The following is a 23,353-nucleotide window of genomic DNA, read 5'->3' as shown; positions in this document are numbered from 1 at the left end:
CTGTTGGATGGGTGATGGCCAAGCAATTGGTTTGCCTAGAGTTGTGGGGAAAAGGCAGGGGAAAATAATTATGAGAGATACGCTGATTAAATAAATTTCTAGGTCAATTGGATCACTAATACCGGGACCCCCACCACAACTGAAGTCAAAAGCTCCAGCAAACATATAGCACCGAAATTACTCCTGGTCCTAGTCTTACTGATGCATTAGCCAGCATGACTGACTTAGACGAAAAAAGATACAATGATCTTAAACACCAAAACATAGTGCTGTTTGCCAGTGTTTACATTATGACCGTGTGTGAGGTCTGGGGCAATTGCTCTCCCCTAAAAAAAGGACCTTGTGTCCAAATAAATACTTTTCGGACTGAAGCTGTGGTTAGACAGACAGACAGACATTTATTTCATAAAATTTATATATATTATATAGGCATGGTTCATCAATTACAAAAACAGTAACAGAAAACAACAACAAAGCATTAAAAAATAATCCATAAATTTTACAACTAGCCCTTCTCTTTCTAAACCATTGATCCACCTAGCCCAGTCATGTCTACTTTCAATGGCACAATTCTCTTTCTCATCACCTGCTGCCTGGTTGCTGAGACATATCTAATGCTGGGACCGTAGATTAGAAACCAAATTACTCAGAACTCAGATATTACAAAATCTGCGTGGCAATGGGGAGACTCTGATTACAATTTTATTTTTAACTCAAATGCCTCCTGACATGAACAAGCATCTGTATAAACTATTGAACATACCACCACATGTTTGAAGACATATACATGAAATAAAACATTAGGGTGGCGTTGCAAAGCATGCCAAGGCACCAGAAATAAACACAAGTAATGTTTACGGACAAGTTTGCTAACCATAAAGTTGAACAGTATAGCCTATGACAGGTCTACATTTAAAACCTCTTCAAAGAAATATACCAACTAGTATACCCACCAGCGGATTTAGGCCCTACCTGTTTTTGCTGAAACATTGCTGTTAAATGATCACGCAGATCCCCCCCTCAGTAGATTGTAAAAAGCCAAAGAGGCCTGTGGAAGCCTCTGCTAAGCTACATGAATCCTGGACCTTTAGTGCGGCAACAGTGTACTTTGTGAGACAGCTGATACTGAAAGCACAACAGGAAAATCTACCCTACAATTCCAGGAAAGCCAGCTCCACCTAATCACCTCCGCCAGAGTTTAAGGACTAGAAAATGCCTCCGCAATTGGGTTGCCTTTTGTCACTGACACTAAAGCAAACTTTATCCTTTCTCTTTCAGCATTCAGCAGTTTGGAGTGAGAAAGCAGCGAGGATCAGATTCTCTCACAGTACGTCCATGTAACCCACCCTGACAATGATGGCTTGTAATAAGGGCATTGGGCTTTGCTGCCACATTATTTGAACAAGTGGAAGCTCAGCCTGCTGTGTAATTAATCCAGGGCTGAATAATGGATTTCAGTTCCCATGCCTGTAAGGGGAGACTGACCTGAACCAGCAAAACCTGTCACGCCACCAAGAGTTCAAAACTCGATTACTTTCTCATGGAAGATCGAGGCCTACTGGACAAATATCACACGGTCCAGTATTTGACTATTATATTTCTGCTAGTGTATATCTGAAACATTCCTTGTGCAAGTTCATCAGCCAAATGGCATCACAGTAATAAACTGTTAATATTAAAAAATAGACTTCTTTCTTTCTGGTGCCATTTAGGAAAGATGGAAGACTATATCTGACTCTCTCTTAAAAGCACTATAGCAAAGCAGAATATTCTTAAAATTACATTACCCTGGTTTTTTTGCATTTAATTTTGAATCTATCCAGGAGGGGGCCTTTGAACTTTGCTGTGAACACACACACACACACACACACACACACACACACACACACCAGTGAAACAGTGTCCCTTCATTTACAAAAAGGAATGGCTAACCTGTGACCCTTCAAATATTGCTGAACCACAATCATCATCCTTGACCATTGGCCATGTTTTCTGAGGGGAGTTAGAATCCAACAACATATGAAGGACCACAGATTCCTTACCTCTAATATATGACAATGGGGCGTATGGGGTGTTATGGGAGGGGAACACATCGTGCTCCTTCTGGCATAGTTTGTCCAACGCTTTGGTCCCCAACGCTGCACTCGGCTCTTACCTGTGGTTCCTAGAAGCTGTCGGCATGCAACAGCGGTCACAGCCCGAGAACAGCTTCCACTGGCCAACTAAACCAGGTGAGGTAGCTGATCAGTCTCAGAGCCCTGCATATGAGCAAGACCAGTAGTGGGCCCAACAGTCAAGAAGGTGGTTACTGTGATGAGCAGGTGGGGCTCGTCCATTTGGAAAGGTAGCCCATCCAAGAGAAGAAAACTCTGATCCTATACCTTCACTGCCTTGTGGGACATCTCTGGGAGAAGAAAAGGCTAAGGAGCAAACCCTACCAAAATCCAGAGTGGAATGCTTAAGACAGTTGGATGGCGTCTTTTACACCTCCTTCCGGCAATTCCTGTAGTCAAGCTCTGCTTTCCTTTGGAGGCCAAGAGGGCTTTTTTGTCATCTGGGTAGCCCAGGACCTCCACACACACTGCCCAGGCTTGTGCCCCAGGGAGATCTCTTCAGTGCTGCTAATGCAGTGGTTTAACTTCACCCCCAGAGGCATACTCCATTGTCTCTCGAAACAGATGGATACCAACAACAATATATGACATAGCCTTGACAGTCCAAGAACTACATGAAAATGTCCCTATATATTTTCTTGCGTATCTTCCTGAGCATTATAATACAGACCAGACGGCTTTCAATGGATGTGTTAAAAGATTCATGTGAAAGTGGAAGCAGCAGGAATGAATTGCTTCCTTGTGTTCCACTTTTCATCTTGCAATGTCTCCTTTTTAAATTGTTGTCACAAAATTAAAAATGCATTAAACGCTTGGAAGAATGGATCCAAAGCAATGTTCCATTTGCTCTTCATTCCAGCAACAAGCTTGCGTTTCATTTGTGTTACGGAGTAATTGAATTTCCTTCATTATTTCCTCTCTTATGAGAAAGGCCGGAATAGTGTGACATTGAGACTGCTACAGTTCTCCAGGCTAGATCTCATCATAGATGCACAATTTAAAAATAGCCAGTTAAATGAAGTAGCGAAAATAAAAACAAATAGGGGACAATCAGCAGTAACCTAAACTGCCTGGGTAATAGTAAGAATTGAGACTTAGTCCACCGCTTTCATTCACATTGCATGCACATATAAGGAGTGCAGTGTGAGCCAATTTCTCATAGTGCAATCCCATGCCACTATGAGGAACGTGTGAATTAAGCAATCATGGGGCAATTTAATGGGCATCTATATACAGAGATCCTTTTCTAGCAGAGTGCTAACAGGACGGGGAAAATACAGCATTATCACCCTCCTCATCTTGTTGTTGCCTGTTTCAGGCACACTCCCCGAAGATGTGGGCTCAAAGCCCTATACAGCTCGAGACCAGGATACCTAGAAGGTCTTCTCACCCTTTATATACTCAGTGGCAGTGCTTTTTTTCCTTAAAAAATGTTTAGGGGCACTCTCTTTTTGACTCAAGAAAATCACCGTTTTATAGTTCAAATCAGGGAAAATAAATACAGTAAATGGACAAAAGCACCAAGATTAACAAAGCGTTTAGGGGGTATGCGTACCCCCAGGAAAAAAGGACTGCTCAGTAGTTTACTACACTCCACAAGAGACGGCCTCCTACAGATACCATCTTATGAGGTCTGCTCTGCACAATATAGAAATTGGGCCTTCAGTGTGGTGGCACCTACCCTTTCCATATGAAGCGGTAGTGTCTGTTGTCTGTCTGGCTCTTACTGAAGACCATTCTCTTCCAGCAAACGTTTTAAGTGGAGATCTTTATTTCGGTCTGCATCTGTACTGGAACTATTTTTAACTGCCTTCAAAAAACATCTGGAACTGCTTTTAATTGTTTTCACACCTTTTTGCTTTAGTTACAGTCATATTCTATAACCACGTACTTTATAGTTGTAACCCACCCTGGGACCTTATGGAAATCCAATAAATTATTATAAATAAAGTACAAATGCTTCTACAGTATACAGTTGGAAAAGGGTCAGGTGTTTTTCACCTAAGGGCTGATTTCATCTGCTACTTTTTTGGTGTGAACCTAAAATGTTTAAAGTGTAGGAGTGGCCAACATTTGTTTGTGAACATTTATTTAAATACAGATACACTTACCAACAGATCCAAGCACTGATTGGCTACAGCCATACGTCACATATAAAACTGATAGAAAATCCAGATTTCCCTTTGCATAGTGTGCAAAGCAGCGCAAAATGAATTCAAACGAAAGCAATATGGGAAAAAGAAGCCCATAAAAAAGGAACTCTGTTGTAAATAATACTGTATTAAAGTTCCCAAAATGATCCAAAACCCAGATTTTCTATAGAATTACACCTACTTATTAATCTTGCTGAAGAAACCTGTGCATTATATCTGATGCAGAAAGATACATTAGTGATCGTGCCAGAAAACACTAGATTTTCTTTGTTTAGGAGGCAACGATCTTTCAAAGTTAGCCAATAAAAAGCCCCATTTCCTTACAAAATATTAAATGAAGCCACTCATCTTCTTTAAAAAAGAAAAGAACTACACACAACTTCCTTTTAACTTATTGTATAAGCTTTGTTTTTCTACATTTCTGTCTGCTGACTGCAGCTATTTGTTCAGTAACTGGGTTTTCCTTACTACGTACTTAGGAACAAAACCAAAACAGTGTTAACTCTTTTGTACTTTGCTATTAAGGCCTGAATTCTAGTTTGACCGCTTGAAAGGTAGGGAAGTGATCAGAGCATTACCGTTGAACAGGATAACAGGCTGCTCATCTGCAAAAAGGATATGAGGAAAAGCATTGTGCATCTGAAAGACTCTAAGAAGCAAGGTGATTCATATTCCTGACTCATCTACAGTTGACCATGAATTATAAGAAAGGTACTAGGATTCTAATTTAGCTTGACATTTGTACACAGAAGAGATTTCTGTGAACTTGTGCAAACAAAGCACATTCAGAATTGAGGCATTCTATGTCATTTCAATTATTCATTTAATTTATATTCACCTTTCTATGAAAATGTACCCAAAGCAACTAACAGCAGCAACACGCATACAAAATGGCAATTATAAAAATAGCACAATATAAAAGCAGAGAAAATAAGATCAAGTGAAAAAAATATGCCAACACTGGCTAGCATCAATACACGCAAAACTACAGCAGGGATACATAACTACGTTTGCAGGATCTCATTTGGCTCCTAAAATTGGCAGGCACCTCCTCCCTGTTAAATATAACATACATTTTATCCTATGATGTCGAGTCATAGCCAAAGGGTTCTTCTCACATGTGAATAGCAGCATAATCCTACTAGAGGTCTTTGCCAAAGCCTTGGTTGATATTTAGACTGGGAGAGATGGGCTCAGGACTTGACACTGAGAATGAGTTGGCAGTGCCAACATTGCTGGCCCTTCAACACTTGATGAGTTCAAAACATTAACTACTAAAACAGGGGTGGGAAACATTTATTTTTTAACTCATTAAGTGTCACATTCCCTTGGGGAAAATCTGTTAGGGTCCACATGCCAGTGGTGGGTAGGAACACAGCCAAAAAGTAGACACAGCAACTCTGTCTCACCCTCCCTTCCTGACCATCGTGCTCCTGGGAAAGGGTCAATCTGCTGTTACTAGAGGTCTGGACGTAGGACCTACCCCCATGTTGCATCTGTTTTGGCGCCTCTTCCCTATCATTCCTCTTCCCAGACTCCAGGGAACCCACATGAAATTAGGCTGAGGGCTGTATGTTACTCACCAGAAAGAAAATTTGTTGCCAGGGATCTAGCATTTTCCAAAGACAGGCTTTGGGCCTCTCCCAAGTATATGTAATGAGAACCCAGTGGTCATGATCAAGTTCAATAAATATCTTGTACTATAAGTAGAAGGAAAATGGAACTGGAGTACATAGCCTGTTAATTGACATCCCATGAGAAGCTTTGGCATAACCGGCAAAAGACTGTTAAACTATTTTATTTATTTAAGGAATTTATGCCCTACTCTTTAGCCAAAATGGCTCTCTGAGCAGCTTAAAAAACCAGTATGAAGATGGTCCATTCCCTCAGGCTCACAATCTAAAAAGACATTTGCCACTGTGTATTGTGGCATATAAAAAGGCTAATAGATTTATTGTGACATAAGCTTTCATTGGCTAGACACCAGTATCAGATACAATATGGAGGGCTCTAATTCACAAAAAAGTTCACGCCACCATTACTCAGTTCATTTCTAAGGTGCCACAAACCTCTCTCTGGTTTTTGCTGCAATCAACACTACACCTTCTGGAAGTCACAATTCCTTTGTTTTTGTTCACAGTCCTTGGGATTTCAAAGAATATGAAATATTAACAACTGAGAGACAGCTACTGTGATGTTGTGAAGAATGGTAGATCAGACCCAGAAGACTGTCTTAAAAATCAACACCACTGTGTTGTCCTGATGTCTGAAGGGATCTCTGAAATCAGTGATGGCCTGGGGTGGTGTGAGCTACAAGACAGAGGTGATATTAGTCAGAAGGACTGCTGTGGTGTCCCAGGTGGAAGTTACATTCAGATGGGTTTCAACACAAGTGTGTAGGTTCTACCCAAGAAGAGCCAGGCAAGGCAAAGCTTAGTTCAATGTAGGAACCTGGATAGCTCCATGCAGTTGTTCAGGCTGGGATGGCATATGAGCATATTCAAAACGATGCTTCAGGCAACCCAAGACTGAGACTTAAAAGGGGTTTTCAGCTCTGTCTGGGTGGTTAGCTCCACTTTTGCTGGAACAGCCCTTTGCAGGGCCAAACTTTCAGTTTGGTTCCAACTGCATGTGGAAGAGCATGACTGCACTTGAGTTTCTGGGCCAAAATTATTGGACTTGGAAGACAGCAATGTAACGTCCTAAGGTTGGGGAGATGGTAGCAAAATGGGGGCCTGTTACAGCGAAGCTTCTGGTAAGGTGGAGTCATCCAAGGCTGGCACTGAAGACAACTATATGTCTCATTCCCCAAGCCTAAAGGGTCTTGACTCCAGGTTTCTAGGTAGCACATGTTGCTTGGAGTGCTTTTGCTCATCTTAGGCAGGTGCATTGACAACACTCTTACTGGCTCTCGGTTATTTAATGCTGCTATTGTTTTTCATATATTGGTTTATGGTTCATTGTTTATCTTTGGTTTTTATCATTTTATTTTTTCCACTACAGTTGTGAACGGCCTTGACTGCTTTCTTGGAATTGGAACCCCAGGATAAAAATTATGAATCAAATAAACAACATGTTCAGCAATAAAATTCAGTAGCCATGAATGGCACTTGTCTAGTATATGCGGTAGGCTTCGGTATTCTTGTGCGGTTTAAAAACAACATACAAATTTGTAACGCAAGTGGTTGTCCTTTCTGGTTAGTAAAAACTAGCTGATTGATTTCAGACCCAAGAGCAGGCATAGGCAAACTCGGCCCTCCAAATGTTTTGGGACTACAACTCCCATCATCCCTGACCACTGGTCCTGTTAGCTAGGGATGATGGGAGTTGTAGTCCCAAAACATCTGGAGGGCTGAGTTTGCCTATGCCTGCCCAAGAGGAGCCCAAGAAAATTAGGCACACAAATAAGGTCCTTCTCTCTCTCTTTCTTTCTTTCTTTCTTTCTTTCTCTCTCTCTCTCTCTCTCTCTCTCTCTCTCTCTCTCACACACACACACACACACACGTTTTCCCATTACAATATACTGCAAAAAAGTGCATGAATACACTTGCATTTCCATTTTCCACATCGCCCTTCCCCTGCACTTGAATACCTCCATCCTCCTCAAAGAGAAAGGCATGGACTCCAAATGGCTGGGCAGCTGTACAAGTTCCTTCTTCAGATGTGACATCATAGAAAGAAGATCCTTTCCTCACCATATGTTATATGGTGTGAAACCATGTTTCAAGCTAGAGGGTCATTTCCAAGGGAGCGGGGAACTATTTGGAGTAAACGTTGTGAGTTCAAAAAAAGCCAGAGAAGACACTCAGGCTTAGAATTAAAGCATTAAAGAAAAGAAAAAAAGTGCACATCACTACAGCATTGAATGTGATTATTCATTAAATGTACATGGTGTTCGGGAAATAAAATTCTTCAGTTATTAAAACAACAACAAGATACAGCTTTCCTTCTAGTGAAAGCCTATGGGAAAACTAGCCTAGAACTGAAGCCACCCATTTGTACCAAGAACACTGGTTAGAGAGCCACAACTTTGCAATGTGAGAGGGCATGTGGAACCTGCAACAAAAATGGTGCAGTGAATCCTTCAGCCCACAAAAGGGGCGTTAGTAGTGGAGGGGTAAGGAGATGGGGGGGGGAGAGGGAACAAACACCCTTTCGCTTTATAGATTGGGTGAGGAATTCTGGAGAAGGGAAAAGGTGCACTTTCCCTTTCTTCTTCCTGAAACATCTCCACATAGTTCAAGGAGATTTAAAAAACAAACAAACCATGGCATGTACAGCCCCAACCCAAATTTCCCCTTCAGGACCCCTTCCATTTCCCTTTTTTAAAAAAAGAAAACAGTTTAAAACTTGCAGGGCATGTATTTTGGAAATGTTTTGTACTTCTGCATACCTTAGGATTCATGAGCCTCTTTCATTGGCCTTCTTGTTTCTCAGTGGCCCTGTTTCGCTTCCACCCCTGTTGCTACTCAACAGCCTGAAGAAGCTTGCTAAGAACGAAGCCAACACTTCAGCTTTGGGAATAGAGGTGAAGGATCAGATACAATTCAGGAGATTCAGGAAGACTACCTGAGAACTTCTGACCTCTCCTTTCTAGGGATGCTTGCAAAGACCATGCCTGCAAGGTGATAAGCAAGCCACAAACAGAAGAAGAGGTGCCCGAAGCAACACAGAACAGTACAGCAGGATGACTGTATTATCATAAGCAACGATTCACAAGTGCCATTTACGGGTACTGATGGTGGGTAAATCAGAAATACCAAAATCTTGGAACTTCTTTAACTGAATAATGGCTTGTCATGGAAAATTAATGGAAAATTAATGAAATAAGCCAATTTGGTCAGAATTAGAGAGGACTTTCCAAGAAATTGCATCCCCCTTCCCCCCAGTAAAAGTGGACTACATGTTAATTATTTTACTTAGCCTTTCGGTGATATTTGCTTTCTGTAGAAAATACCTTACTTTTCATGGGAATGGCATTAAATATATGTACAAGAAAGAAATCATACACTTAAACAAAAAATTGTACTCTTCAGGCATGTAAAGCAAATCCTGGTAAACAAGGGCATGATAATGTAAACCAAGGATGAGAAACCTGCGTCTCTCCTGGAGTTGCTGTACTACAAGTCCCATTATCTCTGGCAATGCACTGGCTATGCAGGTGGGGACTGATGGGAGTTGGAGGGTCACAAGTTTGCTATCCCTGATCTAAGCAAAAGCACTCTGGTCCAGAGCAGTGTCCCGATACTGATATCACCTGCAGATTGCATAAAATAACCAGCAATTGAGGGCATGGTCATTGCTATCTCTATAAACATTCTGGAAGTACTATATGAGTTCAGCAAGAACAGAAACCTCTTTCATGATGGCTGAGCAGATAAGAAACCTTGGAAAAAGTACAAATCATATCAAATAAATCCCATCAGAACAACAACAGAATGTCCCCTCAGCTTCTCATTGCAATGCCAGCTGGGGTGGGGAGTCCACACTCTAAAGACAGGGCAAGTAATGCTTATCAAACTGCAGCTGGCTGGAAAGTTAGTTCTCTTCTAGGAATTAAACTCAAGTGGCAAACTGTTCTCCACCCAACTGGCTTGCTTATTACTTGTGAGGGGCATAAGTGCCACTAGGGCAGCACACTGATGTAAATATCATTTACACTTCATATTCTCACAAAACCTGCGGCTAGGAACCTTTTGAAGTTTACAACTCCCATCTACAATACAGTTGCAGATCTTGTTACCCACGCGCTTCTAATGTCACCTCGCTTCATTTTACTTTTTTTTATTTTAAGGAATAAGGGTCTACTCAGCTTGCTTTTTCCTTGCACACTTTGTGATCAGAATAAGTGTATTAAGTGCTTCAGTTTGCAGATGCATAAAAAAAATCAATATGTGTTTCATTAATACAAGAGGTGGGTAAAGGAAAAACTAGGCTGCGAAGTATGATCTTCACCTCCAAGCTACAGAAAGCACTCGATGTGCCTTGCAGAAAATTACAAGTTGAGGGCACAATTGTGCCCTCTGATACATAACATGCCCCATTTCGTAATACCTCTGCATCTTTATGCACATGTTCAGGAGATGCAGCTGTGACAGTATGCCCAAGGCAATGATTTAGAAAACACTTGCACCTAATGGAAGCCCTAGTTCAACTTACTCCAGTGCAATATAAATAATTCATTTGTGGATTGCTGACTGAAAAAACATGGCGGCTGGCCCTCTTGTGTCATGATTCCATGAAGCCCAGCGGGGTTCAATCTATAAGAATTCTGGCTGCCCCAACAGTGAAAGGCAGTCCCTTTATGGACATCTGAAGGCTTGGGGAAAATATTATCAGTTGTGTGCAATGTTGGAAAGTCTTTTTTCCCTTGCCCAAGGCAGGATGCCACTTTAGCTCTTGTGATATTAGCTGCTGCTTGCATAAGATAAGGATTCCCGAGTAATTCCTGTGGCTCACTTCCAGCGTTCCTCTTCTAAGTAAGACGCTGATGTGAATCCTCCTCTGCACATTCAATATTCTGACGAATGAAGAAAGTTCCTTGCTCCACACTCCTCAAAGCTCCCCAGCAGGGCTGGCCCTATCATTAGGCAAACTGAAGCAGGCAACTGATTTTGAATGCTATGGAAAAAAACCCAAATGGTTAATAATAATTGTTGTTGTTGTTGTTGTTGTTGTGTCTGGAAGAGGTAGACACACCTGTGGAACTTCTCTGCCTCAGGTGTTAACATAACTTGACAGGCCTTGGGTACTCAGCACCTTGAATTGGGAGGTTGACATTTGCTCTTCTGCTTCAGGTAGCAAAATGTCTTGGACTGGCCTTGTAACACAGCTCCAAAAGAGGTGCTGAAGACAAGTGCATTTCCATTTCAGCCTGTGCTCTTGAAGAGCAGAAAGATGCAAGAACCATCACACACTGCAGTACCAAAAAATGAATTCCTCAGAGCTATTGCAGCTGCCTTTAAAAAGCAGCAGTTCCACATTTGCTCTGAGAGCAGCCAAGCTCCTCTGACTAGTAAATGTGGCTTCTAACGGAAGAAATATGGAACTGGATAGTGAATTGAAGTGGATAGGTTAGGGGTTGGCAGTGCCCTCTTCAACTTTCTCCAAGAGCACAAGACACTGCCCCAGTCCCCAAAGCCCCACCTGCCATCACCCACTGTTTTCACCCTTGTGGAAAGACTTCGTAAGAACATGCAGAAGAGGTCTCTTCTCTACATTCCGGCATAGGCCTGCCCATGCTTGCAGATAGTGTGAAGTAAATCTACCAAACTGTTCTGTCAGCAAAATGTTATCAGAATATGTTGTGAGTGCTTAAAGCTCAAGGGCATAATGCTATTACGGAGCAGCTGCATCATCCATTTTATACAAAACGCTGAAGAAATGCTTTTTAAGGATGGGCAGTAAATATGGTGATCAAGCCATGATCACGAAGAAGACATTTTCTCTTCTCATTAGCATGGGTGAGTTACGTAAGAAAGTTTGGCAAGCAAACAATAGAGGCACTAAGCGCTAACTAAAATTAGACAGCTGCATAGCCACTGCAAAAAAGTTAAGTGCTTAACGGGACTTGACGCTAGAGGCAATCATGATTTGATAAAGTTGACTAAAAGAAGAACTATAGGCACTTTAGCATACTTTAAAACAGAATGGAAGAAGTCTTTCTGTGTTTGTTGGTTATATAAACAAAGTAAATTGAAACAGCCTGCACAACTGAATTTACCTGTATTTTACTACAATAATAACAAAGTCTAGCTTTTTCTTTCCTAACGCTATCCACCTACCAGTGCATAAGCAATATTGCTGAACTTAAGAACGATAAGCTTTGCATTCCAGAAATTAGAGTTGAAAAATTACTATTTTATAAAATCACAAACACAGAAGGGCATATATGTGTGTGTGTGCGCGCACACACACACACACACACACATGCGTACAACACACAACATTTTTCAGGATCACAGACTGGCATTTCCTTTCATTGACCTGCACTTCCTTTGGCAACCATATAGTGATGTGTGACTCATTAGGAATACAAAAATTGTTCCTATGTGGCTGCCTGTAGAAGAGAATGATTCAGCCTCAGCTTTCTCAATCAGTTGATTTTCACCAACCCTTGTTTTCTTTTGAGATTTTTTTTTTTATAAAAGAACTGCTCAGATGCCATCTATCTGTGCACAGCTCCCCCTATTTCTCCTCTTCTTTTGTTCCACTGCTTGTGACCTGATAAATCAGCATGCATAAGTAATTCTGGGGATGGGAGAGTATTAAGCACTATCCTGACTGGCAGCATCACAAATTAATCTGCGGACAATTCCAGCAATAGCTCCATGAACTTTAGACCTCCCGGGTTACCAGACCCTAAAGCCCCCTTCTTATGCTCTGCATCACACTAAAGCCTTCTTTAGTTTGTGGGAAACATCTTTTTATCTATATGTTTAGATGCACAGATGAAATGAGCTGCCATAATGCAGTCCTAAAAGCACAAAGACAAGCTTTTCCTCAAAAATAATTTAGCAACACAAGCCCGGGTGCTTCTTCACTGAAAACCATTAAATCTTCTGAAGTCTCCCCAAAAGGCAGCCTAAAGAAATATTCAATCAATATATGAATAAATGCACAAACTAGCATTTAATAGTATCTACGGAAAGTGATATAGTAGAAATAGCTCATTGAGAAACAAGCTTTTTTGGGTTGTTCTACATTTCCTTTTTTGCACTGATTCAACTAAGAAAGTCTGTAGCATTTGGCAAACTGTTCCAAAGCAGAATAATTATGTTCAGCTAAAATGACCTAGCTTAACAGATCCCACAATATGATTACTTCAGGCAGTGGCTTTAATTTTTCCATACTGACTTTATCTTTGGTGCCATGTTAAGCTGAGGTGGTCATGCAACTGATACCACCATTTGGACTGCTCAATGAGCTGCAGGATCTTGTCTAATTTTTCTGTGTTGCAATTTCAATGAGACCCATTCCCATGAAAGCATCCTTAAGATTTCAGTTTCCACGCTAAGTCCAAAACCAAATTTTATTTGCAGGACTTTTTGAGGACTTTCTTGATGAGGTTTGAAGCTTCAGGTATGGTCAGGGAAGGACTTTATAGTATTCACAAGTTAGTCTTCAAGAGCATAAATCAATAGGTGCTTTTCAGATTTGTCTAAATGGGGTGTTTTGAGTGGCCACACAGGATAGTCTATCGTTTAGGCACTATCTCATTGTTTAAGTTATGCATAGCAGCATCTGAGTTTGCCAAATGTCTACTGTTTGCATCTCTTATTACAATGCCATGCCATTTCAATGCTCAGTAATCCTCAACTTCCTTCCTGGAACTATGACCTTGTTTTCTACTCTCTTTTATCTCTTATTCTCAGCTGAATAAATCATAATATGTTATGATAATAAGATTCTCTCTAAGTGATAGACTTCAAAGCATTAAAATTATTGTTCTTTCCTTCCCATGCTACCACAGACTTTATTAGTTTTCCCTTAGAGTGTGTAGACACACACACACACACACACTCCAAAACTTAAGCAAAACATAAAATAACCTAATTGTTGCAGGTAACTAACATCTAACATTTTGAAACACAGTGGCATAAGAAAGGGAAATTTTTGAACATAAATTGCAGCACACTTGGATGTTCAAATGTCATCTGAATATGTCATATCCTGACTGAAAGACAGGATTAATCTACTACCATGCCAGCCCTCCCAGACAAGTAAACTCTTCCTATACCTTGCTCAACCATATCAACTGAAAGACAAATCTGACAATAAATTTAAACAATGTTAGGGACTGCAAAGGCAGGTGCGGAGGAGACCTGTGGGAATCTATTCACCTCTCACACATATGCCAGTGACTGTGAACCAACCAAAACCTAAACACTTACTTGGGTGAGTAGACTGACCCCTGGATTCCGAAAGAAAGGAACATGTTACTTACCACATATTCCCTGCTCTGTGTTAATGGTCCAGATTTTATGTACAATATGTTTTAACTTCTGCAGAGCAGGCTTCCATGGCATAAGAGCTACATCTTCACCCAAAGGCTGCATTGGCTGAAGACATGAAGATGAAGCATTTCCCCCAAAGTTTGCTGTAGTCCCCATCCCACTCACTGAGTGAACTGAATCTTGCGTCTACACTACTGTGGACATCCCTTATTGCCTTCTTCCATCACCTAGACAGAAATGCTCTAATACTTTCCTTCCCACGGAAAACTATTTAAACAATGCCTTCCTCTGACAATTGCCTATTGTCACCCTGATGGTTGTGCTGTATAAGCTTCTCTCCCCCCCACCCTATTTTATTTTCAGTTCATAAGGTTATGTTCAAAAATGTATAAGAAAGAAATTAAAATGAAAAGGCTGCTTTCATGACATCTGACTTCTGCCTATTCTATTATCTGGAATGTACTGGTAGGATAAAATTGTACAATTCCAGATTCTGAGACCTATGAAAAATGGAGTTAACCTCGACTTAAATGCTGAATGAGGCCTGAGAGCAACCTTAAAGAGAAAATGCACACCATATTCTTAACATATAGTTCAGACACCTATTGTGCTGATAGACATGCTACCATAGAACTGTCTTCAGCACAAGCACTTGAAGAGGGACCCTTAGTAAAAGTTCAAAACCAAAATAAAAAATTGCCACAAGTGCCTACTTTACATACTACGTAGGACAGCTGTAAATGTGGAAAGATTCTATAGTGCTTCAGAAACCTATAAAGCCATGCTAAATGTCCTCCTTAGTCCTGCAAGTACTAAGTCCAAGCTGCGTTCCTAGGGCTGACACCTTTTTCTTTACCCTTTTAGCGACAAGAAAAGGGTACATTGGATGGTTTAACCACATTAATGTCACATGTACACTTCCCTTCTTTTACCCAATGCTATCTTTTTCCTTACCTCCCAGCACACCAGTGTCCTGATAAGGCCCACAAGTAGCTATTTCTAATAATGTGTTTTTTAAGAGCCACATTTTGTACCATATACGTATAGTTTATCCCTTATGGCAGAGCTTTCCGAAAACCGTATTGTATAAAAAGCCAAGCACCCTTGCCCTCAGTCTTAAGGTGTGTGTGTGTATATTTCTTGCTGCTCAGACTCTAGGCTGCTAGCTCTCACAGATTTGCTTGCAGGTATGCTACTGGATCTTGACTGACAGAAGGAAGGAGGAAGGTGATTATTACTTGCATCTACAGTGGACGTTCTGCTGGGCAAAGTGGTTCACCTAATAGCAACGCCAGGTTGATAAAGTTGTGTTGCTGGGTGCCCTTAGCAACACAGCAGTAGTTGGCATCCGTAGGACCACAATGGCGCTCTATCTGGTTTGTTAAAAATAATACAGTAGGGGCAGTTCTCAGCCTTTACTGATAGTTGCACTGTTTACACAGCTTCAGTAAAAATGCAATGATCAAAACACGAGCAAAAGCTAGACAGGTGACCAATTCTCAGCTGTCTGTTCCAAATACTGCACACTCAGAACCCAGCTGATCTCCAATCCACATTTGCCATGAAACAAATATAACAAGAGTCACTGTTGCAAGCAAATGTAAACTTTAGTGTAATTATACATCAGCACTGGATAACAGGCAAAACCACTTGATACTTTTTAACTCTGCAGCTTTCCCAGCATCAAGCTATACTGAGGCCTTCACTCTGCAATTCAATTTTGTGATTCCCCTCTCCCCATAGCCATTCTGCTCCTAATAGTAAGGTTAACTGAAGTCTGTTGTCGCTGTCAGAAAAAACATGCTCTTTATTAGCATGGGTTTATATCAAAGTTTTGATAATTCCCAGTGATCTAATCCTATGGGCTTTTCATTATGCTGTAAGAAAGAAAATTTTTAGCTGCCACTTTGTCTAGTCATTAACAAAATTCTTTCAAGTGTTGGGATTCCCACTGAAACCAATTTAAATTTCTTTTACAAGATTTTCCTGACGCTTGCTTTCAGGTGTGACATGACAGCTGTATTCCTTTCATGTTTACTCAGAAGCCAGCGTTAGATCAGCGTGGACTTTTCAGGCTAGCAAACAGCCAGCACAGTATTCTCCCAGCCCGGGTGCAAGGATATGGATGGGATTCTTTATCTTACTGATCACATTTATATGCTGCCTTTCTTCAACAGAGCAAAAGGTGCCGTGAATCCGATGTGATCTCCAGTCCAGGCACTGACCAGACCTTGGACCTGCTTAGCTTCAGCAATGGGGTTGCATCATGGTCCTTCAGGCTGAAGGTGGACCACCAATGCTGGTCACTAGAGCTGCACTGTGCTCTGCACTTTTTGGACCCCCAAAATACTCCCCCCTCCACAAAGGGCTAGGCCCCCAGGAGCTGGCAGCCCTGACTCTATCTGTCTTCCAGCCTACCAAGATGGCATGGCCTCTGCCTGGAGTTCTGGTTCTACCCTTCTCCTTCCCAAGAACCCTTGCTCCAAGCAACTCCTCCCAGCTGTCTGCTCACTCCCAATGCCTTATCCAGCCCTCTATTTTTCAAAAAAGGGCACATTTTCCCTGTGCAACATCATGCCTCCTGTAACCTCCCTCTCTCAATTCTGCTATTGTCTTCTGCTAATTAGCACAGAGCTGGGGAGGAGGACAGCACCTGCATGGTCAATTGTTCTCTAATGGCCCGGTAGAGGGAGTGGGTGGTGTTGTGATTTAAACCACTGAGCCTCTTAGGCTTGTTGGAAGGTCAGTGATTTGAATCCATGCAACAGGGTGAGCTCCTGTTGCTCTACCCCAGCTCCTGCCAACCTAGCAGATTGAAAGCATACTAGCGCAAGTAGATAAATAGGTACTGCTGTGGCAGGAAGGTAAACAGCATTTCCGTGCACTCTGGCACTTTTCATGGTGTTCCATTGCACCAGAAGCAGTTTAGTCATGCTGGCCACATGACCCGGAAAGCTGTCTGTGGACAAACGCCGGCTCCCTCAGCTTGAAGCAAGATGAGCACCACACACCTTTGACTGGTCCTAACTGTCCAGGGGTCCTTTACATTTACACAATGGGCCGGCACTTAGTTCTCCTTGTGCTCTTAACAGCATCGCTATTCGTGCTCTGAACATGGGATGTAGTTCAGCCTGTATGTTAAATCTACCTCTTGGCATCTTCCCTTCAATGCTTCAAATATCAGCAAAATTCTACTCCCTTTATAACATTCAATAATTTTCACAGCTATGGGTGCCCTTGCACCCTCAACCTCTGTTACCCCAGATCTGTAACAGTTATTTTTGGCTTTAAGATGCTGCTTAGCCCACTTTTATTGGACCAAAACGTGTAATGTCAAATTGTCACTCACTCAGTACGTTTTCTTTTGTGTCAATCATTAACTGTGCTGGGCCTAATGAGAAAATCTCACCTTTCCCCAGACCACTTAAAAACTTTCATGGAGTGCTGGAGCATGCATATTTGCAACCCCATACTTTCTCTCTGGTCTGCCTGTTCCTGGAAAGGGGGAAAAGGTCAGCCATATTACTAGAAAATTGCTGAAATATTCTTATGGATGCTTATTACAACAAGAATTAGTTTGGGAAAGCGATAGACAACTGTTGCAAGAATTCTCTCAAACTTGCACCAGTATCATAAAGCTTTTTTTGTTGTCAGGAATGTGATGTGGGATACTGAATGAAGAAAATGGGTCCAGAATTCAGCATCCTGAGCATCACAGCTTTATTTTACCTTCAAAAAATAATGCTACGAATCCTCAAAATTTGAAGATATACCTGAAAGTGTGAGTGCAATGCCAGGTAAACTCTCAAAAGCCAGAATAGGTATTGTGTGCTGAACACATTTTTCAGACCCTGATAGTAATTGTGGTGCACTGACAGCTTTCAATAGCACAGTACAGAGGAAGCATAATCTCATTTGTCCCAATGGCTTGTAATGACCTTCAGAATGATGCTAGACACTGCTCTTTACAAAGACGAATGATTAATTCAAACTCAGCTCATACCAGCCAGTGCCCATATTTTAAAATAAATCTTCAAGACTCACTAACTACTTTAACTTAATGTGATTTTTTTTCTTGTCCATAGTCTATTTACAAGAGTTGACAAGCAGAGAAAATGTGTGGCCGATGAGTGTCAGACTTCAAAACTGCAATTAGTTATTGACATGCAAGCTGGCACATCACCAGCAAAGGGAGCTTGCCATTATAAACCAGCCAACATAAACTTGAACAACTTTCTTTTGATTAATTCTCAAGGACTTGGCAAAAAAAGTCTCGGAACTACTTACCCAATGTCAACACAAATATTAGTTAAGCAATTGTCCATGTTAGTTTGAGGCAATTACCAACCTCATGACCCCCCATAAAAACAACAAACACAAAACTGTTGAAAGATTGATTGATTAAATTTCTAACGTGTGTTGACATAGCATGGTTTCCTAAAAAAACAACCCATGAACACACACCACAACCACAACCAATGTTAATTTTACTTGTTGCTCCTTAAACTAGTGAGACTCATTTTGTGTTTTAAGTAATAATTGGATGCAATTAAATTAAAGTTGCATATTCCCTAAATTACTGTTTAGGGGATATGTACCGTATTTTTTGCTCTATAACCGACCATAACACGCACATAGTTTTTAGAGGAGGAAAACAAGAAAAAAATATTCTAAATGAAACAGTGGATGTATGATTTTTGTGGTTCATGCTGTGGCCACAGACATGTGATCTGACGGTGAGTTTGGGGTAGCCCAATGCAAAAATCCTGAAGATCCATGTGGATCCATGCTTTGTAACCACATTTTTGCACCACTGCAGGCCCAGGCAACAGTGGGTGCAAGCTGTAGCCAGGGACATGCTATGTGATCTGATGGTGAATTTGGGGTGACCCAGTGCAAAAATCCTGAGGATCTATGTGGATCTGTGCTTTGTAACCACGTTTTAGGTGCGGAGGGAAGGAAAAGCACTCGAGGGACAAGGAGCACACGTGGGGTGTGTGGAGAAGGATGCTGCTAATAATGCAGACGAGGGGTATAAGAGAAGAAGGCGCCTCTCCTCTCCTGCTTTGCTCCTTTGAAGCAAGCAGGCTCTGCTTCTCTCCCACCTCCCTGACTTAGCGAGCTGAAAAACTTTGCTGCTATTTAGCAAGTTGAGTGGGGAGGAGAGAGCCTGCTTGCTTTAAAGGAGCCAACTCGTGTAAGCGGCTCCTCTCCTCTCCCACTTTGCTCCTTTAAAGCAAGCAGGCTCCCTGTCCCTCTCTCCTCCCCACTCAGGGGCTCTTCTCCCCCTTTGCTGTTTCAAAGCGAGCCACGGAGGAGGGAAGGAAGGGGAACCATGGATCCTCTGCTCACGACTGCAGCAGATTCCCCCCGCCATCCGTAGGCATTCACTCCATAACACGCACAGACATTTCCCCTTACTTTCTAGGAGGAAAAAAGTGAGTGTTATGGTGCAAAAAATACGGTAACTTTTAAGGTAGTCTGGACTGCAAGATTCAGGTGCAATCTCAAGTCCACCCTAAAATTTGACCTTGTATGAATTATTTGCGGTGCACTCAATTTTATTCTCTTTATGAACTGATTTAGTGGATATGGCCATTTTGTTTTCTTTTTTCTCAACAAGGTTTTGTTTTTCATACAATATAATAAAATTAATATTTAAAAATCATTATTTTTTATTTATATGCCACTCATCTGACTTGGTAACATCAACCATTAAAAGCATCCCTGAACAGATGTATTCTAAAAGTCACTACTGCACCACTACTGAGAAGGCCCTCCGCCTGGTTCCCTGTAGCTGATGCAAATACACCACCATCACCAGTGTGATCAGAAGATGTGTTGGGAGTGGGGCACGGCTACTGGGCGTCATCCTCCTTCCACCTCACATGTTCATTTTGCTAAATTTGGCTGAGTGGAAATGGCCACCTGGGTGCCACATAGAAGCATGTTGTTGCGTGGCATACTAATTTAGATCCTAGGTCAGTCACCAAAGGTTGCCATGAGAGGAGCCCTCCTGGATCAGGCCCAAGGCCTATCTAGTTCATCCTCTTTGTCCCCACTTGTTATTGCCAGCAATAAGTATCCAGAGCCACATGGCTTCTGACAATGGAGATGTAACATAGCCACCTCAAATGGGAATAAATCAGCCAGAATGCTAGAATTGTAGAGTTGGAAGTGACCCTGAGGATCATCTAGTCCAACTCCCTGAAATGCAGGAAAAATCATATTGACTACATTGTAATTTACTTCAGAGTAAGCATGGGATTGTACCTTGCCCTGCTGTTTAACTATCAAACAAATGAAAAGACACAGAAAGACCTAGTTTTGCTTCAATAGTAACAGAAATAGGACATGTAAACATTTCTTCCCTTTGTCTCCATTTAACAGTAGAAATGATATCTATTGCAATTTGGTAATATAATAATTGTGCCATAAATATGTTGCAACTAACAAATATGTTGCAACTAATGATGGGAGCTCTAGTTCATGAAAGCTTATGCTTTAAATAAAATTTGTTAGCATTTAAGACTGTTTCAGTGCATTCAGGAGTTTGAAGGAAAACTCAAGAGATAACTATTCTCACACTCAGCATAAATGTCAAAAATAATAATATAGCATGGAAGACATCATAGCAATAGCAGGATCAGTTCACATCCTAATTGCGCCCGTGGCCTTGTTCATTATTTAATTTTCATAAGGATTATATGGAGGGATGTAGGAGAGGATTTTAGAATTTCAAAGGTGATTTTCAATATATTTTTAAGACAAATAAATGGTTCTTTTCACCAAAAGCAAGGACATGTTTCAAAACAAAGCCTAGTGGCTTTTTCTTGTCCTATATCCAGATTGCAATATTTTGCCTGAAGGATCATACGACAGAATAAGTAAACATATAGAGTATTAGGAGAATACTGCAATGCAAAAAAGGATGTTAAATTGCTCATCCAAGGGAGTGACATAAGTAATACTGACATAATTTCTAAGTAGCAAAGCAAAACTAGGTCAAATCACATTGACCTATCTAACGTAAGAAGCCATCTCCCCCCATCCCCCATTAGAATTCACTATGTAGATTGTGGCTGCAGGCATTAATGTCCTCTGTTATCGATGTGTATAATGTTGTCGCTCTCCTTTAATATCTTATCACCATATTGGTTTAATCAAACCAAACACAACCACAGCCCACTTTTTAGCATTTTTAACTGTAGAAGAAATCCTTAGCTGAATTGCTTTGTTTGGCTTCTTTCATCACAATACAAAACATAACATTAAAAACCCTTTAAATAAAGGATTTGACCCATTTTTTAAAACCATAAATCTCAAAGTGAAATTAATGCAGTGAATGGGTTTCATAGGTCTGATACACATTAAAGTTACATCATTTACCACTGTTTCTGACATTGCCACCCCACCTCCCCAATTATTAACATTGCTTTTAAAAGGAAGGGATAAACTGATTAATTGGTCTAGCAAAAGCAGGCTAGTTTGGGCATTGTGAACTGAAATCAGGACCCAAGAGGGAGGTGGGCCAGAATGCACATATCTTGGGATAATCACCCCAGAGCCTACCATTTGTTTCACTGTTCAAGACAAGAAAGCAAAGGTTGAAGTGAAGCTCATGGAGAATCAGCAGCCCATGGCAAGATCAGGCATTCTTGGTTCACCTCTCTTTCACCTAGGATAAGTGACTGTGTCAACAATAGGAGGGCAGCATTCTCTAGTAAGTGGAGTTCACATTCCATAGAGAAATTGACTGGCCTTTGAATGACCTAGGACAGCTAGCAAGTGAGCACACAGCAGCAGCACCCTGGAAAGTTTTTGAATGAGAGATTGTCATCTCAGGACAAAAGCCCTGGAATAGCAGTTTTCACCTACCATTGTGCACAAGGGCTTCTTGAGGTTCAACAAGGTGAGACATAAATGGAAGATGCTGCTCTTTATTTCGCAAGTTTTCAATGACTCTCATGCAAGGATGTACTGTCTTGTAAGCACATTTGCGTAGTAACCAGCCAAATGTTGCCTACATTCTAGCAGTGCGATTCAGTTCTCCTTCACACACACAATACTGTGTATAAAGCTAGAATTATTTTCCTGTGCTAGCTGTGTGTGTGTGTGTGTGTGCGCGCGTGCGCGCATGTTGTCTTCTCATGTTGCATATGTAATTCCTGACCAACTGCCTGGGTTTTTTAATGCTGATTCTCAAACTTTGTCATAGTGAGTCTAACTAAGATTGTCATCCTTATGCCTTTCATAGTCAGCTGCTATTGCGTAGAAACTGTATAGCTTGAAGATACTGTCAAATTCAACTTCAGCTAGAAGCTTCCCTTTACAGGAGGGATGTATAATGGCTCTGATTTAGTGTTTTACTCTCTGTTCTTATTATATCTGTTGGTGGGCTGCTTTATGGAACCAGAAGGTGGACTATAAATATTTTAGGGCAGACCAACAGAAATTTTTAAACAGATAACCTTTGTTTGAGGTCACTTCCAACTCTACAATTTTGTGATTTAGTTGCAAGTATTACATAGGAAACCACTTAATGCTGAGTTAAATTGAGGCTCCATCTGTCTTAATATTACCTACTCTCACAGTGGAACCTTCTCAGACTTGAGAACCAAGGCATGATGTCTGCCTAAGGAAAGAGGGACTACCACCTTCGAAGCCAGTCTGTTACACTGTAAGGTAACACATAACCATTATGAAATTCTTCCTAATATTTAAGTGAAATCCCCATTCTTATACTACAAACCTGTTGTATGGGTTCTACACTCTGGTGCAAGTGGAAACAAATTTGCTCCATCAACTACGTCAAAACCCTGTAAATTTTAAATATTGCCTTTTAATAGTCTCAAATCCGGACTTTTATCATAGGACCTGATCTCCACCATCTTTGTTATCTTCCTCTGAAACCCACTGAAACTCAGTGTAACTCACTAACAAATAAGGATTCAGCTGTCAACAGGAAAGAAACCACTCAGGTCTGTTCCCCAGTTATGATGAAATCAAGTTTGAAAAGAGCCACAGCAGGAAACAAAAATGCCTCCCTTTTTTGTGCAGGCAGGCCAGAAGAAAAGATGGATTGCAGAATAACAAAAGCCCACAGACTGCCCAATAAAAGTAACACATG

At 41.2% G+C, this 23,353-nt stretch overlaps 1 protein-coding gene across 5 annotated transcripts in view; it reads right to left on the bottom strand.

Moving 5' to 3' along the window:
* MID1 (midline 1) overlaps positions 1–23,353 on the bottom strand; it is a 280,249-nt gene that overhangs the window by 83,134 nt on the left and 173,762 nt on the right. Inside the window, exon 1 of one of the 5 annotated variants that reach the window (XM_082220876.1) lies at positions 973–1,117. The exons of the other annotated variants lie outside the window; for them this stretch is intronic. The gene's annotated coding sequence lies outside the window, so the exon portion shown is untranslated. Of the gene's footprint in view, positions 1–972; positions 1,118–23,353 lie in introns of those variants that run through there. 5 annotated transcript variants of the gene reach the window in all.

Source organism: Podarcis vaucheri, assembly GCF_965113315.1.
Source record: "Podarcis vaucheri genome assembly, chromosome: 4".
Classification (NCBI taxonomy): Eukaryota; Metazoa; Chordata; class Lepidosauria; order Squamata; family Lacertidae; genus Podarcis; species Podarcis vaucheri.
Note: the sequence above shows the minus strand (reverse complement) of the source record. Positions and strands in the feature narration are given on the sequence as shown.